The sequence below is a fragment of the Myodes glareolus genome, chromosome 11, assembly GCF_982192425.1.
Source record: "Myodes glareolus chromosome 11, mMyoGla1.1, whole genome shotgun sequence".
Classification (NCBI taxonomy): Eukaryota; Metazoa; Chordata; class Mammalia; order Rodentia; family Cricetidae; genus Myodes; species Myodes glareolus.
In genome coordinates, this window is record NC_142036.1 from 19,474,692 (window position 1) to 19,496,584 (window position 21,893).

Below are 21,893 nucleotides of genomic sequence, written 5' to 3' on the forward strand. Positions count from 1 at the left end.
TTTACACTCCTTTCTTCTTCCTCTTCCTCTTCCTCTTCTTCTTCTTCTTCCTCTTCCTCCTCCTCCTCTTCCTCTTCTTTCTCTTTCTCTTCTTCCTCTTCCTCTTCCTTCTTCTTCTTTTCCTCCTTCTCCTCCTTCTCCTTCTCCTCTTCCGCCTCCTCTTTCTCTCTTTTCCTTCTCCTTCTCAGAAGTCTGTTGATTTCTTTGGATGTATTTATTGTCTTTGACTCTTTCCTTGCTCCCTCTATGAAGAAGAGCAAACCACCACCCTCCCCTGAAAGTGCAAACTCTCACCAATGCTGCCTTATCCATCTCTGCATTTCTACTCCCCTGAGATCTGACTAGCATCTTGTAGACATTTGTGGACCAAGTGTGTGTCCATGGTCATATCCCACCGAGATGCCAAAACCAGGCTGACTTCCTTCACAAGTCCACAGGTACGTACTGAATCCAGTCTACTGAAAGGACAGATACACAGAGAGCATGATTTCAATCAGTGAAGGCACTTACCATTCATAACAAAGCAAGTGACATAGAGCAAGTGACATGTAGACTGGAGATGGGTGGACTAAAACAAAAATTAAATAAGACAAAAGAGTTAGGAAGAGCCCAGAAGACAGCTAAACTTCAAACAAACAAGCAAACAAACAGCAACCTCCCCCACAACTGCTTTCTCTTTCTTCTCCTTCTGTGTCCCCTGGTTGAGCTTTGCCATCTGCAGTGCTGTCTCCAAGGCTGGCAGGAGAGTTCTGAAAAGAAATCAGAGAAGCTTGCCTACAAAAGCCTGGAATCCTGGTATCTCTTTTGTTTTCACCCAAGCCTGTGGCCACTGACACCCCTCGTTCACACCGCGGGTGGATAATAAGCCCCCGTTGCAGGCACCAAGCTGCTCTTGTACATTCTAATGTGACCTTAGACGGCGCTTTTCAGAAATCAGAGGCCCATCTGACTGCACTTGAGTTTGAATTGAGCTAATGGCATTCACCTCATCTTTAGATGCAAAATTGGAAGATAAAAGACCTTGATGTGAAAAGAAGGGGGAGGGGGACGTGAGAGCAGTGGGGGCTGGGTGGGTGGCAGGGGGCAGGAGGGGGGAGGCAGATTAGAGATAGCTTAAAAATCCTGTGATTGCACAGCGATAACAAAATGCCTTCTCTTTCTCCGATTCCCCGTGGGCTCCAGGGATGTCCTTAATGCTTTTTAGTTTTAATGATAGAATCTCTTTATTCCTGGACCAAGAAAAAAATGTTTCTGCATATGTGGCTGGGAGATATGCTGACCTTTATCAAATCTTACTTTTAAAGAAATCAGACGCAACAGTTATTGTAATATACCAGGTCTGAAAGACTGAAAAAAACCGAGAAGGGGGGGGGGAGGGAGGAAGGGAGGGAGGAGAAATCGGAGGCTTTTAAGTTTGATAAAGATGCTGTACTTCCCAATGACTGGCGGGTGACAGGTTTGTAAGGGGCACCTAGGTGACAGGGCACCCTTGGGGGGCCATCTTAAGGTCAGAGAGAAAAACTTTCTAAGTGAGCTCACGCTTAGCTCCTGTCTATGTCTCACGGTTGTAACTTTGGCCCTCACAGGGAGCCAAGTACAGGCCGAAGGAACCAGCAGGTAGGGAGCGAGCGACCAGCCTCCCCCCAGGGAGCCCCTACAACTCAGAGAGAAACAACCGTGTGTCCTCTGGAGACAGGCTGCCTGGTTCCAGTTTTGACATGCCGGCTGTCTGTCAAAGGCCACGGGAAGGCTTCCTGCCACTAGGACTCAACCACCCCAGGATGGAGGAGGCCAGGTGGGCCATCCATCAGTCGCACACCTGGTCTGCCCAAAGGAGACAACATCAGGGAGGGGCCGTGGACATCAGTGGGACCTCAAGGCACTGAGGAGAAGGGATCTGAATTTCGAATTGCTCAGACAGGACCCAGGCCTCCGGGTAATCCATGCAGGGCGTGTTTGTACGGATTTGTCGAAGCAGAAGGGGTGATGGGTTTGACTGGGTTAGCTCTTGGACTCCACAGCAGCTGCCTGCATTCAGGGGTTGCAAGCCCTGTGTGTTTGTGTATTTGATTTCTACATTGGGCATGTAGGCTCAGATCCAACAGTGAAGGCACTACCAGTGGGCTTTGACTTACAGTGTGTGTGTGTGTGTGTGTGTGTGTGTGTGTGTGTGTGTGTGAAGCTTTATCTATTAAAATACAAATGAAATGCCACTGCATGTGTGTGTGCCTGTATGCATGCATGCATTGATTCATGCATGCCTAGGGGTTTGCCTGCATATATGTGCGTATGTGTGAAGAGGTCAAAGACAACGCTGGCTGTTGTTCCTTTGGCACTATCTACCTTATGTCTTGCAGGCAAAGATTTCTCACTGGCCTGTGACGCCCTGAATAGGCTAGGCTGGCTGGCTAGGGAGCCTCAGGGATCTCCGTCTCAATCTTTCCAGCAACTCTGATATTTCAATTGCCACCTCGTCTGACTTTTCAAAAATGAACTCTGGACAATGAGCAGAGCAAGTCCTGAGTTTACTGACCCATCTCCTCAGTGGCCACCCTCCTCTGGGGACCTCTTCTTCCTGAGAATGACCATGTTCTGGATGACTTCAGACAGGCCGAACTTAAACAGGGTGATTTCCGTTGTCTTCTTCTAGCAGAATTTCCAGTGTGGCCCTGGCTTGGGACAAGAAGGTGGCAATCCAGGGCCACTGTGGCTCATGGCATTCGTGTAGCAGAATGTGACAAGGGTATCTGAAGCTGGGATTTATGAGTGTTTAAAATTCATCCAAACTGAATCCTCTGGACTAACACACACACACACACACACACACACCCCAAAAAACCAAACAGAAACACTACTGATAATCTGTCTTTAGCCCGGTTTACTTACGCTCCAGGAAACCCACAAAACGATGTGCTGATGTTTAATATGTTTACGAGTAAAAGAATGAGTAGAACGTGCGCCATCGGGCCAGAGAGAGCTGAGAGGGACCACAGCACAGGCGAAGGCCAGACTTGGAAATAGAAGTGAGATCCTCATGAGCTGGTGTAGGTGAGCGAGACAGAGCGGTGACCTTAAGTCATAGGCAAGATTTGTAGTTCCAAATCTTGGAACTTTGTGGCACCTGGAACGGGCAATGTACAGGCGAGTTTCTCCCATCAGCTCAAGGGCAGGTGGCTGAGGTGAGTCTTTTTTCCTATTGCAGAAGGATGGTGAGTCTTAGCCGCTAACTTGATGAAAATCCCTGAGAACTTCCAAGTTTCTGTGTGCTGGAGGATTCCGCTGTCCCTTTGAGAGGCCTTGTCCCCAGGGTGTGGCCCTGTGGAGGGACAGGCTGGCCCCTTTCCTGAAAGGCATACCTGCAGAGTGTGTGGCTGGGCTTGCACCGGGAATTCTTTTGGTGCCAGGGAGGTTCCCAGTCCCCAGGGCCTGAGAACTTTCTTCCCATCACTTACCCTAGGCCTGAGGGGAACTGCCCCTGCTCCTCCTGACCGTGTCCTGACCAGTCCACAAAAATGCAGTCTTGGAGGGTGCAGATCAGGGAGGGCCACCTGGTCAATTCTTTGGATCAGGGCCACCTGGTCTGAAAAATTCTTCAGGTTTTTGGGCCCCTGCCAGGGCCTCTGAGATCCTGGCCTGAGTTCCCTCAACCCGGTCCGGATACCTTGGTGAGGTGAGAGAGGGGAAGGGCAGGGTGGGGCTCAGCTGTGTCACCTGCAGGGGCTGGCTTCTCCCACCCCAGGAATGTGCTGACAGTGTCGGTTCTCGCGTGTCCCCCCCACCAACCCTCGAGGGCATTTACTCAGAAGGACTGAGGATTTGTGTCCCAGAACTGAGTCTGATCTGAATGTGTGTGACTGTGTATGCTGTAGAAAGCTGTTTCTAGTCATAGCCTACACCGAGCTTCCTGGGAGAGCCTGGTGTGCCCTTGAGCCTCAGCTTCACTCAGGTTCAGTTCAGAGGGCACTGAGTCTGTGGGTCTTCAGAGGAGGGCAAGGGCCTAGAGGAGGAACAGGGGCCCCACGGCCGCTTGCTCGGGGCTGGAAGTGATTGCTGCTGGTTCTTGCTTTCCAGCAGAAGGAAATGGGCCATGAGGGTTGTTTGTTACAGGTCACTTAGGGGTGCCCATGTTACAGTAGAGCTGGGTTTCTCCCTCCACCTACCATAGCTGGGGTTTTCAGGTTTCATGAGCTGCTGTATGTGCTGTACTAGGGACCCATAGCAGAAGAAACAGTCCATGGTGGGGCCTCCTCCACTTGACTGTGTTAAGTGTAAGGACTTGAGTGAGTGGGTGGGCGTCTGGGCAGCGTGCCATATCCATGGGGATCTAGATGCACCCCTCAAGGACTTGCCTGTGTAATATTTGTGCACTGGGAGCAACCCCCTCCAAAGTAGGCCCGGGCGAGAAGACATTCTGTATTTTGCCATAAATATTTGGAGTGGAAATTGTCTTTGAAGATAGATGGCTTGGCTAGAGGCAAAGCCTGCCCTGTGGTGTTGCTGTGTGGGGACTAAGGTTGGGAGGGGTGAGGACTGAGTGACAGGAGGCTGGCACGAGGGCTGAAAGGATCTGAGGTCTGTGGGAGAATTGCCAGGTCTGGTCATTAGCGGATGGGGAAGGAGGCTGGTTCTGGCGGTCATGAGGACCGATGCTCTGGGCTGAGGGAGAATTGGACTTTGGAGTTGTAGCCACATGACACCATGTACCCCAACCCCAGACAAGTCACTGCCTCAGGGTCTCTTTTTCCTCTCTGCAAAATGGGAGGAGGAGCAACAAACCTCCCAGTGTGGAGTTCAGGCTTAACTAACTTACAACGGGAAAGTAATCGATGTCTCCACGTGATTTTTAAGTACAGTCTTATTGAGAAGTAATTCACACGCCACACAATGCCCATTACAGTTTACGATGTAATGGGGTTTAGAGTTCAAAGGCATGTGGAAGCCTCACCACAGTCAATTCTAGAACATTGCCTTCCCTCAGCTGCTCTTCAGAAGCACTTTCACAACTTCCAGGTCCCCCCTCCCTCCAGCTCTGGGCAACCACTAATCTACCTTTTACACCAACTGATAACCTATTCTGGAATTCTGAGACGCATGGGGTTGTACAACGCACTTCTTTGTGGCAGGCTTCCTTCATGTGACAAAATAGTTTCAAGACTTAGCCATCCTGCTGTGTTCTGTTCTCTGGATACGGCTTCTTTTATTTATCTGTTCACTAGTCTACTGGTATTCATATTGGGATGCCTTTGGGTTCACACAGATATTGAGGTGATGAGCATCTGTGCTGAGCTTTCTTGGAGGCCAGCTTTTATTTCTCTTTCTAAGAGCAGAATTATTGATACTTATGGTCCCTTCATTAGATTTTATGGCTACTTCATGTTGAATTTTCTGGGGGAACAAGAGGTCTGGGTTCCCATTGATCTTCCTGCTTGGAGTATATGAGTGTTCTCTATGTAGCTTCTGGGTAAGACCCCTGTACCCAGCAACTCCTGAAAATCCTGTACAGAGCCCAGAAAGGCCTTGCTTTTTCACAGTGTCGGTCTAGCTTGAGCTCTGTCTTTGTCTCCTCCACCCCTCCTTTAGGGGCCTCTTCTGTGGCCTTTCTCTTCCTGTCTCTTTTCCTTCAGGAGCCCTTCCCTCTACTTCCAGACTTGGCACATCTGTCTATCATCTGGTCTGCCCCTTATTGTCACTCTGGAAATGCCCCAGTCACCTAAAGGGTGACTTACAACACCTGCCCAGTTGCCTTGGAACCTGTGTGGAGAACTGGGATTCAACTCATGCAGGCCCAGCCTTTGACTCTGTCACTCCCTTCTTTGCCTCCTTTAATGTCTCACAGTCAGCTACCAGATGTGTGCAGAATGTGGACAGCTGAGAACAAAGTAACGTAGATGACAAAAGCTGGACCTTCACTGTCCACGAAGGAGCTGCGAGCAGCGTGGCCTGTTTTGGGGTTGGAAGTATGTCCTTCATTCTGGGGGCCAACTAGGTGGGTACAATTCACAACACCCATGCCATGGGAAGTCAAGCTGAGGTTTCAAGAGCTTTAGCTGCCAAGACTTTGCACATCTGCAGGAAGAGCTGGGGATAATTCATGGAGGGCTAGCCCTAGTCATAAAGCATAAAGGTTGCACTTCCCAAATGTGTCCTTGAGAACTGAGACCTGCAAGGCAGCGCGTGGGACAAAGACTGGACTTCCCTCCTCCTTGGGGCGTCTCGCAGATGCAGCTGTGCAAAGGAGAAATGGATAGAAATGGGGATGTTTATCACTGCTCTCTCCTTGAAATACTGGACTAAGTCTTGGCCAAGAAAGAGCTAGCTCGTTTGGAGGGAAGACACTAGGGAGGTCCCTAGAAAACACAGGCAGGAGAGACAGCTTACATATAGCTCCTGGGCCTCTGTCCAGGGATGGGACCCTTAGGCCTGCTGGTCGACCTTCCTCTATCTGACTTACTGAAGCTCTTCGGTCTCAATGGTTCCACTCCTCCCAATGCCCATCTCTCGACAGCACCCTGACCAGGCCTCACTGTCATAGTGTAGCATTGTGTAGTTAGGTTTAGCTCCTGTGTCCGGTTTCCTTCTCCTCATCAAGGCTGCCCAGATCATAGAATAATACAGACCATATAAAGAAGAGATCAAGGCCCTTACTTTCTCCATGAAGAGAGGGAAAGGTCTCACCCATGACCTTGACAGTCTCCGCCTCAGTGAAGCCTCCTCTTGGTCCCTGAGATAAGGTGTGTCACTCTTAGGAATGACAGAAGGAACGGCTGAGACTTAACTTTAGCAGTTTAGATTGGAATAAAAGAACCCATGTTTGCCTCAGCCAGCTATCAGGGAAAATGGAGAGTAGTCGGACAAAGATTGTACCCAACAGAACTGATACAGCTTGTGAATTTATTGTTGTTCAATAAACTCCAATATTGGAGGGAGATGCAAGACACCCATTTGTGTTTCTTACATAATGTGCTCAAGCTGACTTCCATCATCCCCAGCAGAAACTCTGTCCCCATTAGTGACAGCCACCCTGCCCCTCCCAGCCCCGGTGGCCAATTCCTTAGCATACCATTTTCTTCCCACCCTTCTACTGCCTGATCTTTGAGAATATTTAAACATAAATCCTCCAGAACACCAAGAGCACTGAGCCTAAGGCCTCGGCAATCTCTCAGGCTGACAGCCACTCAGGGAGAAGGAAGAAAGGCAGATTCTAAGGGAATTTTCCCAGCTACTTGGCTGAGCTAACCATTTCCGATGGGTGTGGTTTGCCTTGGGGGCAGAGACCAGGTGGGAGGTCTTCAGGTCTGCCTCTCTCCTTCCTTTTCTCCTCCATTTTGAGACAGGTTCACACTATGTTCCTGGCTGGCCTCAAATTTGTGGTAAATCTCCTGCCTCGGTCTCCTGAGTGCTGAGGTTATAGTATGAGCCAAAATGCTTGGCAAGATTTCTTTTAGAGATGTCTGGGCTGGACGTAGCCTCTTGGCAGTCTTGAGCACCAAGTGGTTGGGCTGTGGTCTCCCTTCTCCAGCTAGGCTATAAGCCACTCTCATTGCATGGATTTCAGCAGCCCCTGTGGCCCACAACCAGTTCCCCACTCTGGTGAAGATATGATAACAGTTAGTCTGATGTTGGATGGGAAACAATACAGAGGCCAGAGGAAGGGGACTGGTGAGTTTGTTGATTTTGTTCCTACGTCAAAGTCTGATTAAAAATAAAGAAGAAAGAGAAGGTTTTAAATACTAATATCTGGCCTCAAATATCAAGAAACAGGAAGGAGAAGCACATGGGACATGGGAGTCAGACCAGGATTTGAGTCTTAGCTTTCTGGACATCACTTGAGACAGGAGTTCCAAACCCTTCTTGGCCCAATTTGGAAAGGGAACCTAATGAAGTAGGCTGTCACACAATCCCTGCCCTCTCTGCAGCAGGAATGCCAGGCCATAGTCCTCTGAAGGGACAGTGTTTTGAATGTGGTGCTGGCAACATATGGGCACATCTGGTGAAGACTTCCATATGCTTACAGGTCACCTCAGAACCAGGAAGTTCCAGCCTGAAGGAGCCCCTGCCTGCTGAGGAAAGCTCAGCCAGTGAGGGTGGCCGGATTGCCCCCTGCTGCTATTCCATCCTATGAACATTCTCTCATCAGCTGGAAACTCCTGCCCATCCTACCAAGCCAGCTTGTGTAGACACCTCTCTTCTGTAGACTTCTGCATAGCCCCATCTAAACGATAACCAGGCTATAGCTTTTGTGTCTCATCGTTCTATAATAACTCACATCTGAGAGGTGTGCCTAGTCATCCCATCCCTGGGGACCCTCTGAGCATCACGATGTACAGGTGAATTTCTCACCACGCACATAGATAAGCAAAAGCCATTATTTGAAGATAGCTATTGTAAATAGAGGTTTGGCCTCTTTCCAACCTTGCGATAGATCCGCTCTCTGGTGAGGACACACCTGTCAGTCAAGTATGAGAAGCATTTCTATTGATTAGCAGACCTAAGAGCCCCACAGGAAGGACAAGGTGTGATGTGCCTCAAGCCGGAAGTGCCTGGTGTGCAGCAGCAGCAGCAGCAGCAGCAGCAGCAGCAGCAGCAGCAGCAGCAGCAGCAGCAGCAGCAAGTCACCACACCAGAGATAGAGAGGCCAGGGAGCCATGGCTGTTCTTTTGGTTTTAGATCAATTAGTACCCGCTGACTTTGTAGCTTACAGATGTGTTATGGTAAGACAAGCTGTACCTTGTAGGCTGGGTACTTGTCTATGTAAATAAAGTTTTATTGGGCACAAAAAATAGACAAACAAGCAAACAAACTCATTTTTTTTTTAAAAAATGAGGTGAACCAAGGGGCATGTTAGCAATTTCCATGAATTTCAGGACTGAAATTTGTTCTGTAATCTACATTTCACTCCTTGGCTGAGTCATGGCTATGTCCAGTGCATAAAAAGTTTTTGATAAACCTGAGGTCCATTTTGAGTTCTCGTGACATTGAGGTCTGTATGTTATTCTTTTGCTGTCACTTTAAGAACTAGCCATGCCCACCCCAGCCTTTCTGACCTTCCCCTGCCGCCATCTTCTCTCTCTCTTGTGTGTTTGTCTCGTGTTTGTGTACGTGTGTCTTTGTTCTCTCTGTTTTTCTTATGTCTCTCTGTTTTTCTCCTCTTTAAGCAATAAATGTCTTTCTCTTCTTTAAATAATACTATGTCCTGTGAGCCTTTTATCCGCCGTAACCGCCCGCCTGACTCCCCCGGCCGCATGGCGCTGCCACCCTGGAGATCTTGCAGGACCATCCTTATCGGACTAGAAGCTGCTCTGTGAGCCACCCGGGGCATCCCATCATCATCATATTCTTTTTAAAAGAACAATACTGTGTCCTATAGATGTTGGGGCCCACCACTCTCCCCTGAGAGTGGTATGTGCATTGTAGGCAGGGAGCATGTGCGGAGACAAATCTGTCCTTCCATGAATGAAGCTCACCTCTAAACAAACTCATAGAATCTTATGCTTGGGGGGCCCTTGGCAGGCAGACCCAGGGTCATTTCCAGTTTCTGGGACAGTCTTCTCCCAGAATTCAGAGTAGCTGACATGTGTGGCAGGCGGCATTCCAAGTAGACTTCAAGGACCACAGGGCTCTCCCACACTCCTGCATGGGACCTGGCTTGCCCAGCTCCAGCTCTGTTTGTAAAAAAAATAATTATTTGCTTAAAACGTGTGAAGTACTCCTGTAATTTTAATCGATTTAATTTAAATTTTAAACGACAGATCTTCAAACTCTAATCACTTTGAAGCTGAAGAGCTGTTCAGGAAATGTGAAGAGCTGGGGATGGAAATGGTTATGTGTAGGACATTGTGGGGAGGAGGTGGAGACAGGAAGGCTGGGGAGAAAGAGAGAGCAACTCAGCCTGGAGTGGGAAACCCTCCCTCTGAGCTACCGTTAGGGCAGGACTCAACCGTTTAGAAATGCTCATAGCCTAACTTGACTTTAACGGTGAATCCCAATTCTGGTTTCTAGTTTTTTATTTTTAACTGTCTTGAGATTTAGATGCACTGAGGGCTTTATAGTTACTTATCAGTTTTTCTGACTGTAAAATTCTGTTGACTTTTCCTGTGCCAAACTGTGTGTGTGTGTGTGTGTGTGTGTGTGTGTGTGTGTGTGTGTGTGTGTTTGTCCGTTCCTGGAGTCAGTCTTAGTCATGTAACTGATATGTTAGCTAGGTTGCCCAGCAAGGGCCATAGATACTTGGACTGAAGGATGAACTGGTGAGTGTAAGTTCAGAAATTTGACCTTGTTTGACCTTGGATTATAGAGCATAAGAGCTAAGAGACCCTCCTGTTGGAGGGTGTGGCTACAACACAGGGTTTCAGAGCACTTGAGTTTGTGTGGGTATTTGTGCATGCATGTGTGTGTGCGCCTGCACACATGGGACTTTATACACGTGTATGTACATGTGACTGTGTACATGCACGTGCACATATGTGTATGCATATGAATTTGTGCATATGCATGTATGTATATGAGGGTGTATAACTTCATGCATTTATGCATGTACACGAATGCATGCATTCACCCTTGTGAGAGCCCCGTTGGACACTGGGAGCACCTGAGCACAGCTGGTGAGTCTAGGCTGTGTTGAAAAATGTGATTTCCCTATGAGTGCAGGGTGATATGGAACCAGGAATCTCCAGCCTTCAGATTCAGAGTCCCGCGTCACTGTGGACAGGTTGGCCAGTTGCGGGGGATAGGCTGCCTGCTGCTGTCCAGTTTTCTCTGCTGCTACCCTTTCTCTCTGCACAGAAATGCTTTACGAGCAAGAGGGACTAGACTTGTGTCTCACAGGCTTGACTTCCAATTTCATTCCTGTTTCCCCATAATCCCGGGCTGGCTACTACAGTGTGCCCAGTATGGCTTTGCTGTTTTGAAACCAGAAATACATGAATGGGGGCTGGGGCTCTCTTAGGGAGAGTGAGAGACGGGGGCTTTCTTGGCTTTGGAGTCCTGGCTTCACCAGTCTTGCACTGGCTGCATAGTTGTCCCCCCCAACCCCCGCTTCACTTCTCATACTCTCAACCTCTAGGGACCTATAATCCAGGTATTGTCCAGCAGGGCCCCCATCTGCCTTTGCCCTCTTCACAGAGAGCATTGATTGGATGAATCTTTGTGTCCCTGGCACCTACCAAAGGGCCAGGAGCTGAGAATAGCTCAAATTGGAGCCTTCTGCAAGGGAAGGAAGCCGAAGAGACAAGGCAGAAGACGAGGCTTCTGTTCCAAGCATTGCCATTTACAGAGGGAAAAAATGCATTCACCAGCCAGCCTCATTTCAAATTGCAAAAACAGAGTTGGCCCATGTGACCCCAGGGTAGCTTGCAGGTGGGCTGAGGACCTAACTGCAAGGAGGCTCATACATGGCTACCGTTTGGGCACATCACAGTGGGATTTTCTGTTTTTAAAGATGCTGATGGGAAAGACGCTGGGAGGCTGCACACAGAGAGGAGGAGCATGTGGTTTCCATGGCAGGTGAAGGGTGCGAATCCAGAGGAGATGAGGAGCCATGGCTTCCTACCTCAGCCCAGTGTCCCTCTGTTCATGGCTGAGACATGTGTGTTGTCCAGATGTGGCCACATTGGTGATACATTATTGGGATTACACCCTCTTATGCTGGCATTGGCTTCATCAGAGATCTTTGAAATGCTAAGGTGGCATAAACTCCTGACAGCCACAACAGATTTCTAAAAATCCTAATTTTTATTGAAATCTCTCATTATACACTGCAAGTAATACTTTCTGTATTTTTTTCTTAAAGGAATGCTTGGTCTGCACATTTTCTTTTCTTTTTTAACTTTTATTGATTTTTTTCCACATCATGCACCTCCATCCTACTCATCTCCCCGTCCCTTCACATCTGCCCTTTGACTTTGCAATCTTCCCCCCAAGAAAAAAACAAAACAAAGTGAAACAAAAGAAATTTCTCGCCATGGAAGCTGTAGTGTGACTCAGTGAGTCACAAAGAACACCCTTTAGTCCATACATCTTTCCTTTCTGCCAAGTTTCTTAAGTGCATCTAAATATCTCCATTTGAACAGAGATAGATCACTTAGCAATGGTTCTTTCCTGTAAGAACAGTGGTGGATGATGAGGTACCTGGTTCACAGTCCCGAGGATCAGCCATTTTATTTTAGGATGGGGTGACCGTGCTTGGTGGCTGTGTCCATCTCATCACACAGAACATCCAGCAACCCCTAGTCCAGGGAGAAGATTACATATAAATCAATTCTCCTGTCCTGTTTCACTGAGGAGAGTCAAGTGAAACAGCCTCCTTAAAATTCTTCTATGAAAGTTTGGAAGACTACCAAGGAGGCTTCTTTCCATGGCTGGGATTCGAACTCAAGCACCAGCAGAGTGAGTTTTGCAGTCAGCCAAATGTCAACAGAGGAAAAGAACATTTTACAGGGCCTACAAAAAGAGTTTTGCTCCCAGATGCTCCATATTTTCATAACTTCTTACAAGATTTTCTTATTTTTGTTAAATATTATTATTATCATAATATTTGTGTGCATGTGTTTATGTGTGTGCATGCATGTATGTGTGTGTGCACATGTGTGCGTCATGGCACATATGTGAAGGTAGAGGACAATTTTGTGGAGTCATTTCTCTTGTTCCTCCTTTACGTGTGTTCTGGGACTCGAACTCAGGTCTCCATCCTTGCACAACAAGCACCTTTACCTGCTGAACCTTCTTACTGGCCCCTGACTTTTTTTTCTTTTTCTTTTCAAATCTTAGATCATCTGCAGGACTTGGGGTATTTTTATTTCCCTTGGTTTCTTGACCTACCTGTGTTATGATTTCCACGCTCTGTATGTCTTTGCTGTGGTCTGTGAGGCATCAGTCAACATCACTGTTTACATTCGGCATTCATATATGCTGACCCTCACACCCACCCTTCAGTCGGCTTGCATGCCTATGCAAGTCTGTTTCCAAGCACATCCCTGGAGGGCATCCTCCTGCTCCATCTCCGTTGCAGTGGACTTGCCACTGAGAAGCATCCCAGGCTGAAGTCTCCTCACTCCACCTTCAGCATTGCAGGGTATTCTTTGCTGAGGACTCAGGTTTGCAAATTTTCCTTGAATGCCTTTAGCTCATATATCCTATTGTCTTGCCTTTGAGAAGTCAGATGTCAGTGTTATTCTTGCTCTGTTGAAGACTGTCTGTTTTTTTCTGAAGACTGTTTTTTTTCTTTTCTCTCAGATTTTAATGCTTTTTATTTGTCTCTGGTTTCAGTTGTTTCAGTTTAATGTGACCGGAGGCTTTTTGTATTCATGAACTATTTCTTAAAACTTCCTCGATATATGTATTCCTTTTTTGAACACTCTCAGCCATTGTCTACTTAGGCCTCGTCTCTTTCTCACTGCTTAACCTGTTTCCCAAGACTCCAGTTTCATAGACGTCAGACTTTTTCGCAGTCCCTGAGTATTTCTTGCAATTACTCCCTTTCCCCATCCTCAGGACTCTGCACATAACATCTGAGCCATGTCTTCTGATAGACCTCTCACTTTACCGATTATTTCTCCAGCTACATCTGCATAGTAAACCTACCCATTGGAATTTTAATTTCAGGTACTCAGTTTTACAGTCCAGATCTGCTGGCCTCCATCCGGAAGTGGGGGAGTTTCCAGTATGTTTTCGCGCCTTTGTTTTCTATCATCTTATTTTATTTTCTTGTTTGCTTGGTTTCGATTGAAAACTGGAAAAACCCTGGAGATCATCCAAGGGCCAGGATGGTTACAACTTGTTCAGACAGATTTAATGTTTTTCTCCTGACAATAGCAATAACAACAAAAACTAATTTATTTTTATCCACCCAGACATGGCGATGTCTTGAATTGGGGTTCAGTCATTTTGAAGGATGGTGCACTTCCATTTTGCCTTTATTTCTAGGCTGTATTCCCTCAAGTCAGTTAAGCCAATAGCTTAGAGGAAGAGAGAGTCTTGGAAGAAAGCAAGAGAAAACCATACCATCTCACAGGGTACGTGATGGCCAGCTAATACCAACCAGAAAGCAACAGAACCAATGCTCCAATGGTTCTCTTCTTACCATTTGCCTGATGGGGAGAGAGAAGCATCTATGTACATTGGAAATCTGTGACGTAAAAGTCTTCTGTGTACCAGGGACAAAGGGACCAAGCTCCCATGCTAATAAAGCTGGCACAGCAGTGGGGGAGACAGGCAGTGGACCCACAAGTAGGGGTTTCTGTGTATACAAGCACCTGTGCATCGTGTACACATTTGCACGCATCTGTGCATTGCTCATATGTGCGCATGTGTGTTAGGTACTCCTGGGGAGAGTGGGGCTAAGGCTACTGGGTCCTCTAACTTTCTTAGAGCTCTCGGTACAGAAGAAGTATGATGCATCCTAGCTGTTGCTCATCTAGAATCTTCTATTACTCTACATTGTGCTGGCTCTTCCAGAGGCCTTTCGGGTGCTGTGATTCTAACCACCCGTCCCTGGGCCCTGAGCCTGAACATATTACTCTGCTGGGCATAGGACCTTACTTTTCCTCAGGTCCCTAGGTCTGGGAAGAGAACGCCTAAAACAGAGTCTAGTGCTCGGTTTTAGTCTATGTTGGGGAGGTCGGTTTTGTGTGGTGTGGGCTCTTCAGCTTGAAAGACCACTTCTGCCCTGGCTTCCCATTGAGAACCATGAACGTTCGCAGACAGAATTAGCCTCATCTCATGCATTCTTAGATGGAGATGGGTGAGGGGGGAGGGAAGAGGCAGGGGAGGATGAGAGTGAACATCATTTTATCCTCTTTACCCAGCAAGCACAAGTTTCTGGAGCACAGACTGTACAGTTGCTCAGAGTCCGGGAGAGGATTCAGACCTGGACCTGTCTCAATGCTGCGGCCCATACGGTCACTGCCTGAGCTAATGCCCACCTCGGGGAATTAGGAAGAGGCCAGACACGCCACGCGGCGGGACCAAGTGGGCGCCTGGCGTTTCAGAACTCAGTGTGGTCTGGTGATGTCTTTCTATGAACAAAAAGAAATCTTAAAAGGAAGTGAAAATCTGTTGCCTTGGAGAAGCTTGATGAAGGATTCAGATAGTGTGTGGGCAGGAGTTCACTTATCCTGGGCTGCCACACAGGCCCTGGTGGGCTTCGAGTCCCTTGTCCCCCAAGGATGGGGCATTGGCCCGTGCCATGCATGCCAGTTTCCTCTACTTTCCCTGAGTGAACGGGCCGTTGTGCTGGACAGACGGCAGTGGGTTGGTGTCCTTTCCTGGTGAATGCTGTGGCCCTGAGCCTTATCTCCTACTTACTGTGACTACGCTCCCAGGAAGGACTGTGCGCTCAACAGATTGTACACCATCCTGGGGGCTGTGCTCACCCAGTGCTTGTGGTTTGGATTAGTTTGAGAGAGAAGAGAAGGGAGGGGGATCTTTGTGAAGAGAACATGTTTATCTGCCTCGTCATTACAGAACACCATCATGTTGTGTTCAGCCTACCACGCAGAATCCATGCTAGCAGCGTCCTTAGTAACATCTCCTTCACTTCCGTCTGGAGGACACACTTCCCACAGAACAAAGAAGGGTGGGGCAGTGGCTTCCGTCTCTTCCCCCCATTGCAGGAGCACCCTGTGGTCAAGTCTGTCTCCCCAAAGACGTGATAAGTCCCTTCGCAGCTCTGAACACCCCTAATGGGAGCCTCTAAACTAGTGGTTATCAATCTTTCTAGTTCTACAACCCTTTAATACAGTTCCTCATGTTGTGGTGACCCCCAACCATAAAATTATTTTATTGCTACTTCATAACTGTAATTTTGCTGCTCTGATGGATTGTCATGTAAATATCTGATCTGTAGGGTATCTGATATGAGATCCCAGAGGGATCATGATCCACGGGTTGAAAAAACACTCTTCTACACTCCCCTGTATGCCTAGGCTGGGCTCAGATGAGCCCTTCTGTGAGGTGGTGGTCAGCTTGGCTGGCCCAAAGCCCTCTCGGTGTTTCCTTTCTTGTGTGAATTACTCGCAGAGGTTGGTGGCTATTGGCTGGGGCTCCAGGATGGCTGGTCCATCAGCAGGTGGCTTCCTCACAAGTCCTGGGTGCAGTTGCAGTGGTCTCATGACAAAGACTCAGAAGTCACACGGCTGTGCACCTGCTGCTCTTGGCTGCTCGCCCTCACCGAGCTCATCCTGGGTCTTAGGTGCCGCTTCTGCTGTGGAACAGTGAATCTCTGGGGTGGGAATGTCTTTTGGGAAATTCAGTCAGCCATGCCTAGGATAGTGACAGTCACTGTCTGGGTTCCTGTGAGAATTAATGAAGTGATCTTGATAGGGTGTGGGCTCTTGGGGGGAGAATCCAAAGTCTTTGGTTCTCTTTCTGATTCTAGAGCCTTCCACCTTTAAGATAAGCAGGACAGGTTCTGGTGGGTTCCATATCCCAAGGCCAGATTGATAGGAGTGTTGGAGTCCTCTGAGGTTTGGGGATGTGCACAAAATCCTGCGTTGGTGGGCACCTGTCAAAGACGGCATCCTGTCAGCAAGCTTGTCCCTCTACACGGATGATCAGGTTAGGTGAAGGGCTGTATATACCAGACCACAGATCGCAGGTGAGCCTCCACAGTCTCTTGCTTCCTGTAGAATGGAGGGTTTGCTCATGTATGGTTCTCATTAGCCTAGGCAAGAGAAATATTGCATGTGAGCCAAGAATGTAGATCACATGAAACTTGGGATAGCATGGACTCAGGGCTCAGAAGATGTGGTCCTGGGTGGTGGCTTTGCCATTCATTCACTGGGAACCCAAGGAAAGTCAGGGCCTGACTGTGAGCATCATTTTCTTGTTTGTAAGGGGATGATGTTGGATGTTCTATGACGATGGAGACTTCTTCCTGCCAGGCCATGCAGACAGTGAACTGAAGGTATGCTTGACCCAGTCTGCATGGCCTTGATGGCCCTCACTGGACAAAACTGCTTCAAGAAAGGGACTAGAGAAAGGGGGGTCAATATGTGGCTGGAATGGGGAGATTTTCGGCAAAAGGCGTGTTCCTTCCCAACTTCTGAGAGCTTTCTGGAGTGCCTTGAGGGTTCCCCTCCCACTCAGCAGCTTCTTAGAGAAGGTCCCATTTCACATGCTAGAGGGTCCCCATCAGAGCCACTGGACTCATCCTGGGAGTACACGGTGAGTTTCTCCTACCAAACATGGCAGCCATATCAGTCAAAATCCATTCGCTGCTGGCCAGGCAGTGTGGACCTGTCCTGAGGCAGGGTAGGTGGCTGATATGCTTCTTGAGTTCTAGTCAGTTATTGGTCCCTCAGCATCCTTTCCCTGCATGTGGCCTTGCAGGCCATGGGGCCTCAGGTCCAGCTGAAGCTGTCATCCCTGTCACTTGTGCTGGCCGGGAGACCTTGATTGGCAGTCCATTTTCTCTCAGCCTCATTTTGTTTACTTGTGAGATGGGAACCCTGACACCGGCCTCCCAGCCCGACGATGTGGAAGGAGTGAGCTGGAGCCCGTGTTGCTGAGTACTGGCTTACATAGTACTGGCTGAGTACTGAGTCCCCGGGAGCCTTCCTGGTGCCAGGATGGGCTGAATCACAGCAAGGGTTGGGGAGTGGTGCCCATCGCTACGTGGAGAAGCGAGTAGTATTCTGATGGGTACTTGCAGACTATGAAGGCTCACACTGGCAGTCGGGGCATGCTCTGGGGGCAGAGCTCATGTTATGGGTTGCGGCATGATGAGACTGCTGTACATGGTTTGGGGCGGGAGTGAGCAAACTTGGGACTGCTGGTGGAAGCATGCTAGGTGTCAGGGGGAGCCAGGGGAGACTCCCACATGAAGCGTATTTCAGTTCCAAGAAGACGAAGCAGACAAGGAGGGACTGGAGGGGGTCACAGAGTTAAGTGGAAGGACATGAGGGGCCAGGCAGACGTGGACTTGCAGACTGTCTTAGGTAAGTTAACTTGAAATATCTGAGGGCCAGGATGCCAAGAGTATGGGGAAATCAGGATATGCCCTGCAATCACCTTCCCTTAGGATCTCCCCACTTTTCAATAACCATAAAGGAAAGAACGAAATCATTGAAATAAACTGCTTTTCAGTTTTCCACTTCCTCTTGTCTCAAGAACAAAATGGAATGACTTTGCTCTTATCCAGTGTGTTTCGAAGCAGTCCAGGCTTCTAGCTTACTTCTTGACCACCGCTCCAGGGACCTTCACAAGAGCCCCATGGTCCAGCGCTCACTGCGCATGGCTTCACTCAGTTTGCAGCAACAGTAGGCAGGACTCAAACCTGGGCTGGCCTGAGTCCAGGCATCCTCTCGATGCCAACTGGGGAGGTCCAGTGCTGGAATCTTGTCACCTGAGAGTCACCCTCTCCTGATCTGTCCCCTCTAGCATCAGCTGCGTGGGGGAGGGTGGGGGGGGGGTGGGAGGCACGAACATTTCCATCACCTGCCAGCCTTGACGAGGCTAAGTGAATTTCTTTTAGCGATGATGGACATAATTAATTTAGGAGAGAACTTGCCTCATTGCTGCTGGTGTCAAGTGAAACCGAGAAGGGAAGACTGGCTGCACACCTGGCAAGGGATGCTTGGAAGAATGCTGACGAGCAGGGGGAGCCCGTTGCCTTTAGCGATGTCTCAAGTGGGTATCATCCTCATCAGTACGTGGAGTGCCAGGAACGAGGGTAACAGATATGAGGCGCTGGACTATGGAGGCTGAATGCTCAAAGCCAGGCAGGCGTGGAAATTTCCAGAACTCAGCATTAGGTGCTTTGTCCTTGAGTGGTACCCAGACTTCAGAGGTCACACACATCACTGAGAAGTTCCGCTGCAGATGTCTGGATTTCTTAGTCACGCGTCCATAGGCTGTTTCCCTCCAAGGTAACTGATATTGTTCGAAAAGAAATGCCCCCCCCCCCTTAGGCTCATGCACTTGAACACCTGGGTCCCAGTTGGTGATGCTCTTGGGGAAGGCTGTGGGACCTTGAAGAGGTAGATCCTAGTTGGGGAAAGTATGTCCCTGAGGGAGTGGGCTTTGAAAACTTACAGCCACATGTCACGTCTGGCTCCCTCTTTCTTATTCCTCTATGGATGAAAGGAAATGTGATCGGCCAGCTTCCTTTTCCTGCCTGCTGCCATGTCTTCGCTGTCACAAGGATGCTGTTCCCCTGGAACCACACACCAGAATCGAGTCTTCCTTCCTGAAGTTGATTTTGTCCGTGGTGTCTTATCACAGCCTCAGAAAAGAGACTGATATGGTAGGCTTCTTTTTCACAGTCATTTCAGATGGTTCTGGTCCAGGAAGATTGAGGGATATGAGCATAGGACTTCTGAGCACAGCTTTTAGAAATTATGAGTGTGACATTGAGACAACCGTACCCAAGCTAGAGCCTCTTTGGCGTTTGCTCCCTCGGTGTGATATGGGCCTTACTAGCATCTCAGAGGAGGAGGATGGTAGAGGAGCACTGAGCGTCTTGCACCTAAAACTGCCTGGATTCTGCATGGACAAGTTGCATCATAGGCTTGACCCCCTGGGGGCAGGCCAGCTAGCGAAATAAAAAGACTTCATCCAGATACCAGTTCTGCAAAGAAATCTTCTAATTGTGCTTCTAGGAGCTGCTGAGGTCCCCTCGGTGAGAGCATCGCTCACTGCACCGAAGCAGTCTGTCTGTCATCCTCTCTTTCATGGAAGGGATAGTCTTGCTCATTCTTGACGCTCCAGGGCCCAGGACCAATACGTTTTACATGGTGAGAACTTTGGGACAATTTCACACATCATTCCTTTGGCTTCCCATCGCGCACTAGAAGTTGCTACAAAGCGCGAAGTCTCTGTTGCCATCCTCTTACGACTGTCTCACATTCTACAGAGCTGTGTCACTACGAAGTTTGTTGTGCCACCTTCTCGTCATTGTAAAGATTACTGGGGCGAACATCTTCACGTTCCTGGGTAGTGTAATGAGTTGCTGTAGGGGAACAAGAAAGCTAGGAGACTCTGATATTTGAATGACTCATTGCAGCGAGATGGCGCACGCTCTGTAAGTCCACAGTCACGGAATGCAGACTAAAATAACTCCTTAGCTTTACCTGTTAGCTTTGCAAGACGCCATAAAAATAGTGCTCATTTTGGGCACCAGTGTCGACATAAGGAATCAGATGTGCTTGTTCAATCGTTTACTTTGGCAGTGGAAATGTGAACAATTGGACAGTGAGTTAAAAAACGAGTAGCCCCTCCCCTCTTGGGAGGATTGCTGTTGCTAGCTTGTTATTTTGAGACAGCGTCTCACTATGTAGCTCAGGCTGGTCTCAAACTCATAATCTTACTGCTTCAACCTCTAGACCGTAGGTGTGTGCCTCCACAGACAGCCGGGGACATGGTTTCGAAGCCAGGGTTTCTCTCAGATGTTGGAAGAATTCAAAGTTTGTCCACGGCTACCCCTTAAGGAAACAAAGTTCTCCTGTGTACAGAAGATGGCTTCTACAGGATTCTAATGCAGCGTGGTGCCAGCTCCAGACAGGAGGGCTGGAAGTGGGGGCTGTCAATCTTGGACTTGTAGAGCCAGTAGCTGCTTGTTTAGTAGGTGAGGGCAGGGAGTAGTAGGGACAGGTGTTTCCTAACTTGCACATGTGTGTCTGTCTGCTTGATTCTTGTATGCTTATGACTTGAAGGGTAGGTAGGCACTTGGGATGTCAAAGCAAGAGCCCAGAAGGACTTCAGATCATGATGGGCTTTCTTGGCCTGCCATGTCTTCCCCTGTAGATGCTGGAGTAACTGAGTTAGTGAAGTAGTCAGAGGCTTTGGATTTTAGAAGCTCCTCGCCAGCTGCTGGGTAGAGGCGAGAGGCAGAGAAGCCAGCTATGCGGCTATGACAGAACCTCTCCTGGGGAGAAACATAGACATGGGCCCTTGGGAAGCGAGTGGAATAGAGAGGAGGTGAACACCATCATTTTAGAACTTCCTCTTAACTTTTCTCCACAGCCCTCCACTAGGCCCCTTCCTCGGGGCAGTAAGCAGCCTCCTGTGCCCTCTTATGGTACCCAGAGTCTCCTAGAAGCCCGAGGTGCCTCCATCAGCTTGACACATTACAAAGCTCACTAATTGTGTGCCTGCTAATTGCATAATGTGGTTATCTGCCGAGTGGATTGCGGCCCAAACGCTGCTCCATGCAGGATAATTATTCTGGATAAGTGAGTGACTGGAATGGGTACAAGATTCCGTCCCTTGGTAGCTCTCCTTTCTCAGAAGACAGCCGCTGTGTGGGGTAAAACATAAGACAGAAAATATCTCTGGGGCTTGTGCAGCACAGCGACAGGCAAGCGTGTGGTGTTTCAAAGAGGAACATGCAAAATATTAAGTTTGGATAAAAAAGAGCATACAACTGTTCCGTCCTCGACATGCATATGTTCCGCCCGATGATTGGCAGGACTCAATTTGCTCTTGCCTGCTTCCAGCCGAGCAGTGCTTCTCCTTCTCAGCTCAGGCCTGTGCACGCTGTGCACCCCCTGTGAGCTCGGGCCTTGGTCCACACAACACTCCAGGGGGTGTGACTGGGTCTCAGCATCTGCTATCTTGCTTTGGGGTCCTACCGTGGGACGTTTCAGAGGTAGAACAGGTGAAGTAAGGGCCTGAGATGGTGACCCCTTTCCATCCTCTCTGACAGGTTCAGTGGAAATGCAGGGCCCTGTGTAGAAAGCTTCTCGGAGAAGGGAGGATACCCCACTGATGTATTGTCCTAGCCAGCATCAGCTGTCGGTTGGACACAACCTCGTGCCACCTGTAAAGAGTCTCAGTTGAGTAATGTCTTTATCTAGTGGGTTTGTGCCCACGTCTGTGAGGGATCGTCTTGATTATTAGTACAGGACTGCCCAGTCCACCATGGGTGGCATCCTCCCCTTGGCCTGTTGGCTAGAAGT